The sequence below is a fragment of the Canis lupus genome, chromosome 26 (assembly GCF_048164855.1).
Source record: "Canis lupus baileyi chromosome 26, mCanLup2.hap1, whole genome shotgun sequence".
NCBI classification, from domain to species: domain Eukaryota; kingdom Metazoa; phylum Chordata; class Mammalia; order Carnivora; family Canidae; genus Canis; species Canis lupus.
The window spans coordinates 16,156,429-16,162,428 of record NC_132863.1 but is presented as its reverse complement, the minus strand read 5'-3'; positions in this window follow the sequence as shown (position 1 = coordinate 16,162,428).

Below are 6,000 nucleotides of genomic sequence, written 5' to 3'. Positions count from 1 at the left end.
GTACTCTGCAAGATGATTTCCTTAGATTTCTTTTTTATTGTGGATTTTGCTGTTGCCAGGCTATTTTCACTGCTACTGGGTTGTTATGGACCAAAATTTTATATTCACTTACATTCACCTAGACAGATAGTTGCTTGACTTAATATATAAAACACCCTGCTTCAAATCTGTTGTATCATGTGGGCTTACTCTGTATAGTACAATAGTAGAATTAAAGTTACATATTCCATGCCACAGAGAAATAAAGAAATGATATGAGGCAACAAATGCTCAGTTACTTCCTTTCTTTCTTTTTTAAGTAGGCTCCATATCCAGCTTGGAGCCCAATGTAAGGCTTGAACTCACAACCCTGCGATTGAGACCTGAGTTGAGATCAAGATTCTGATGCTTAACCAACTGAGCCACCCAGGTGTCTCTGCTTAGTTACTTTAAAAGAGAATTTCAAGAAATCTTGAGCTTATTTCTTCCTGTACAAGAGTTCACAAATTGTAACCTAAGGCCAAATCCAGGCTGCCACTTGCTTTTGTGGATTAAGTTTTACTGGGGGTGGGGTGGGGAGTGGGAGGTGCACCTGGCTGGCCCAGTTGGTTAAGCTTCTGGCTCTTGGGTCCAGCTCAGGTAATCTCTGGTAATCTCTGGGCTCTGGGATCCAGCCCTGCCTCATGCCCCACACTTAGCAGGGAGTCTGCTTGAGACTTTTTCCCTCTGCCTGCCCCAGTCACACACCCCCACCCTGGCACTTGCTCAATCCCTCACACACTCTCTCTCAAATAAATACATCTTTTAAAAAATATAAAATTTTACTGGAATACAGGCATATTCTTTCATTTATATACTATCTATAGCTGTTTTCAATCTGCAATGGTGCAGTTGAGCAGTTCTGATAGAAGATTATATGACCAGTAAAACCTGAAATATTTACCCTCCGATCTTTATTTTAAAGGTGCCCCCATCTCTGACATATAACCAAAGATGATACTCTTTCTAATACATTATTTTGCACAGGTAACAGGAGAGATGATTATCTTCCCTTGGTAGGATTAGAATTAGAATGTAGGATGGTTATGAATCTTACATTGTTTCAGCCTTTATAAGAATCAGTGGCAATATAGTTCAAATAACAGAATATAATTTGTAAGAGTTTGGGGAAGTTCTCTCCATTGTGTTTATTTGAAACTTAATTTTTCTTTTTGACCACTCTTTCCAAACCAAAGCGACTACTTGTTTTTAAAGTATATTCATTTTTTCCTTTGTAGTCCAGAAAAGGGGGTGTTTTTGCATCTTCATATTGAAAAAAATTTTTTACTGCAATTTTAAGTAAATGATTTTCCAAGTTATTTTTCCTTTTTAATTTGTAACATAATCACTGCCATCTGTTGCTTGGCTTAGCTGTTCTCTGCTTTTTGTACATATTTGTATATGGGAGTCTGATACTTAATATGCACCAATTGAGGTAATATACAGTAGGGAAATGCATATATATTTATGAAATATCTGTACCTATGTACCTACCCAACATATGTATGTACAAATTGATTCAATTTTTTTTTTAATTTTTATTTATTTATGATAGTTACAGAGAGAGAGAGAGGCAGAGACACAGGCAGAGGGAGAAGCAGGCTCCATGCACCGGGAGCCCGACGTGGGATTCGATCCCGGGTCTCCAGGATCGCGCCCTGGGCCAAAGGCAGGCGCCAAACCGCTGCGCCACCCAGGGATCCCTGATTCAATTTTTTATGTATCTTGAAGTGCAAACCTGGCATTCTTTTTTGTGAATGCAAAATCCCAGCTCAACATTATTCTTTATCTGTATGATTCTGTTTGGCATTAGGAAGTCTGATCAACAATGATGTGGGATTATTTATTTATTTCAGTCTTTAAAATTGGAAAGGAACTGGAATATATTTCTTTCCTTTGAGTCATGCTATTTAGTTAGATGAAGAATGAAATTGTCAAACCCTTCTTCTGTCAGTTCCCTAGAATATTATAATGTCAACATTAATGTAAAAGATGGTTTTCAAGTGAGAAAAAGCAAAACTTCACAGTCTCTGTAAATCATCGTAGCTTGACTTACGTGGTGACATCTATCTCTAATTATGTAGCTGCTACCGTAGCATTGGGACTTATTTTTAATAAAATGCATCGCTGTGCTACTCATTACTTACCCTCACAAATACTTTGAGTACAATTTGTTTCTATGAAAACCAGTGTTTCTATACTGATCCTGAATTGGTGGAATGACTGAGAACCAGCAGTTTCTTCAGGAACAAAAACCAAGGGGAAATACACAGAAAAAAACAAAGACATTTTTCCTAACTTGCTAGCACAGAGCATTGAAAGGCATTCGAAGACTGATGTGGAGCGAAACAATAGCACCAGAAGCCACCAGAGTGTCTGATGTTTGCTTCTCTATCAGCTAGGATAGTTGTGGCTGCCTAGGCTGAAAACCCCCAAATTATAAGGATATAAACAAGATAGAAATTTTTCCCCCCTCATTTAACCCAGGTTGTTTTTTTCTTTTTTTTTTTTTTTTTTTCGTTTTTTTTTTTTTAATTTATTTATGATAGTCACAGAGAGAGAGAGAGAGAGAGAGAGAGAGAGGCAGAGACACAGGCAGAGGGAGAAGCAGGCTCCATGCACCGGGAGCCCGACGTGGGATTCGATCCCGGGTCTCCAGGATCGCGCCCTGGGCCAAAGGCAGGCGCTAAACCGCTGCGCCACCCAGGGATCCCCTAACCCAGGTTGTTAACCCAGGTTGTTAACCCATTTTCCCCATGACCCAGGGTGATGTGATGGTTAGGAGAGCTAAGGACTTCTGTTCTACCAGGCTGGCTCCTGGCTTCCATTCTCAAGGTTAGCTTTTTCCTCCTCATTTTTTCCTCCTCATTTAACCCAGGGTATTAACCCATTTCCCCCATGACCCAGGGTGATGTGATGGTTAGGAGAGCTAAGGACTTCTTTTGTTCTACCAGGCTGGCTCCTGGCTTCCATTCTCAAGGTCAGCTTATGGCTGGCATTTAAGCCATCAAGTGGGTATTCCATGGAGCAAGAAGGCAGAAGGAAGGAGGGTGAACAAAGTACATTTCTATTCCAAATTAAATTGAAGTCTGTTAGAGGAGGTCATCAAAAAGATGTGACCGTGGGTTGACTCATGAACTAGGTCCAGGCAATCAGAATCGCCTCACTCCCTCCCCTGTTCCAGAACATATGTTCTGACAACTATTCCCACAGTAGTAGCCATTTCCAAAGATACAACCTTGAGACTTAAGGTGTTTGTTGAGGCCACCTCAACTGAACTGAATCAAGGCAAGATCTCCATATAAACTTTTAAGGTTTTGATGGGCATGTGCAGAGATCTACTTGTCTCTCAGCTGCCAAGACAAGCATTGTATAAGTTCCTTTGCTTGTTCAACCTGCCATCTACCAATCTGGAGGCTCTACCTCTTTCTTTGATTTCTCCTAGCACCCCACCTCACCCTCTCCCCCATGCCAATGCTGTGTAAGGTAGCCAGTTTCAAATTTTCCCGTGGGGAATTCTGGAGATTTCCAGTCAACAGAATCCTACTGCTAATGGGCTTTAGGAGAATGGAAACTGGATGCACAACTTGAACCTCTCTGAAAAGCCTTTCAGAAAAAAATAACTTTCCCTCACTGCCTTTGTATGTTTAAAATAGTAATATGAATAGTTATAACCAAAGAGTTTGCTCTTTGATTGCTAAGGTAGGGCAACTACAGTGAAATGAGAGAGTGCCAGACAAGAAAAGGATGGATCCAGAAACAAAGCCATGTTGTTGTTTGCCAAAAGCCCCAGACGAAGATAGCTGATAAAGAAGGTTCCATATTTTTGTATCAGTAAATGTTCAATGAAAACTATGTATAAGAAGAAGAGGTACAAAAATTGTAGAATTTAACTCTACTTTAATCACGAAGAGGATTATAACCTGCCAGTCAATAGGCCAAAAGATTTTTTTTCCAAGTGTGAATCCATTCATTGTGTTCAAAAGCTCAAAAGTAAAAAGAAATTTCCTTTAAATTCTGTTGAGATATCACTAGAGACTCAAAGCGTAGTGGTTATATTTGAAGTGAGAGAGGATTATGGGTGTGCTGACGTTTATTTTTATAGAACAGTGCAGATACATGTCTGGAAGATAAACTGACTCTTGAAGATTGTATCTTAACACTCCAGAGGGTCTGGAGATGGCAGTGGGGGAAGAAGGGTGAGGTGGAGAGGTCTTTCTTCAGTGCTTCCTATCTGTCCTGAGGCATTGCTTCTGTGGTCCTCACTCCCTAATGCCTGCATTTTCTGTGAAAGCCAGATGCTGCTGAGAATGTCTCTCTTTAAACATTTTTGGAGCTGCACTTCCAAATTCTTTTTTTTTTTTTTAAATGATGTTTAAGGCGATCAGCCAGATTTCAATGAAAGCTTTTGCTTTACATGAAGGATAAAATGGAGCTTAAATGAATATAAGGTCATTTTTCTTGTTTTTCCAAAAGAAGAAAAAATCCCACCTTTTTAATGACATAACTAACTCAATCTGAAAGCTTTTTTCTTTTGTGATAGAATGTAGACAAAAATGCTTTGTGCTATTAAGAAAGAGTTCAAATAAGAGCCTCCGGGGAAGAAAAAGTATAGGTTTTTTTCCATGTGCTGGTGATAATTTTTAAGTTTCTTCTTTTGAGCCTCTACCTATCTCAGTGTTTTACTGGATAATAACAGATCTCACTGAGTCAGAACTTGGCAATTTCATCATGATGCATATTCTTATTTACCATCTAAGATGTATAAACTTTATCTCATATTATTGTGAAATGTAAAGATGATACCAATGATACTAATGATATTTACTTCCTAGCTTACCTACGCTGAAAATGTATTTCTGTTCACATAACTGTATTAGGCAGGCGAGCAAGTGATCAGAGTGACCTTCACCCTGCAGCCATTCAGAACCCAGGCTAACAGAGGTTCTGTCTTCTTCAATACATGGTTCCCAAGGTCACCATGGGGGTTGTCTTCATTCCAGATATCCAGGCAGGGAAAGAGTATGGAACAGCACATGTGAAGGATTTTATGTGCCAAAGACTATTTAATGTAACCCAGATGTAGTTATTATAAAGCTGGTTCTGGGAAGGTTTTCTTCATATCTCTCTGTTATTTCAAAAAGGGTAGAGTTAGAGGAATCTGATGCTTACATGCAATTAGAACTCATTTATTCATAATGGAAAAGAGCTATTGAATTCTAGCAGGTTAGAGATAAAAATGAGTATGATTAAAGTTTATAGAATCAATGCAGGCAAGAAGAAGTTTACTAGATCACAGACTATAGAATTAGGCTGCTATCTTTGAATATTGTACATAAAACGTTATTCTAAGGCACATAAAGGTAATAAAGTACACCTTTGGAATAATTATAGATGCATTAACTACCATTGATTAGCACTATGTGACAGAAACTTAAACGCATGATTTTATACCATAGAATGGTGATTACATGTACTGGCTCTAGAGCCAAATTGCCTAGGTTTGAATTCTGGTTCTTCCAACTTACTAGCTGAAAAATCATGGATTAACATTTAACTCTTGCCTGACTCAGTTTCCTCCACTATAAAATGGTGATAAGAATAGTAATCCAGGTGATGTAGTTCATTTGAGGATTAATGATCTAAAAGTGTGAAGCCCTTACAACAGTGCCTGGCACAGAATAAGTTTTTATGACCATTATTATTTATCTATTACCATATTAGGCTATTGTATGGAAATACAATATTGGAAATATTCTAATGGGTGCAATATTCCCAGTATCTAGCAATTGGTAGAACTGGCTGCTAGAAACATGTCTGTTCAAATTAAAATACCTATTCTTCCCACTATGGCAGGCCCAGAATTATGCTGATAAAAGACTGGGCTACATACCATTATTTTCTAAGGAAATTGGGAATATTTATATCATATTGTGGTTGAAAGCAGGGAGAAATTACTCAGATCTGAGTTGTAGCTTCTAG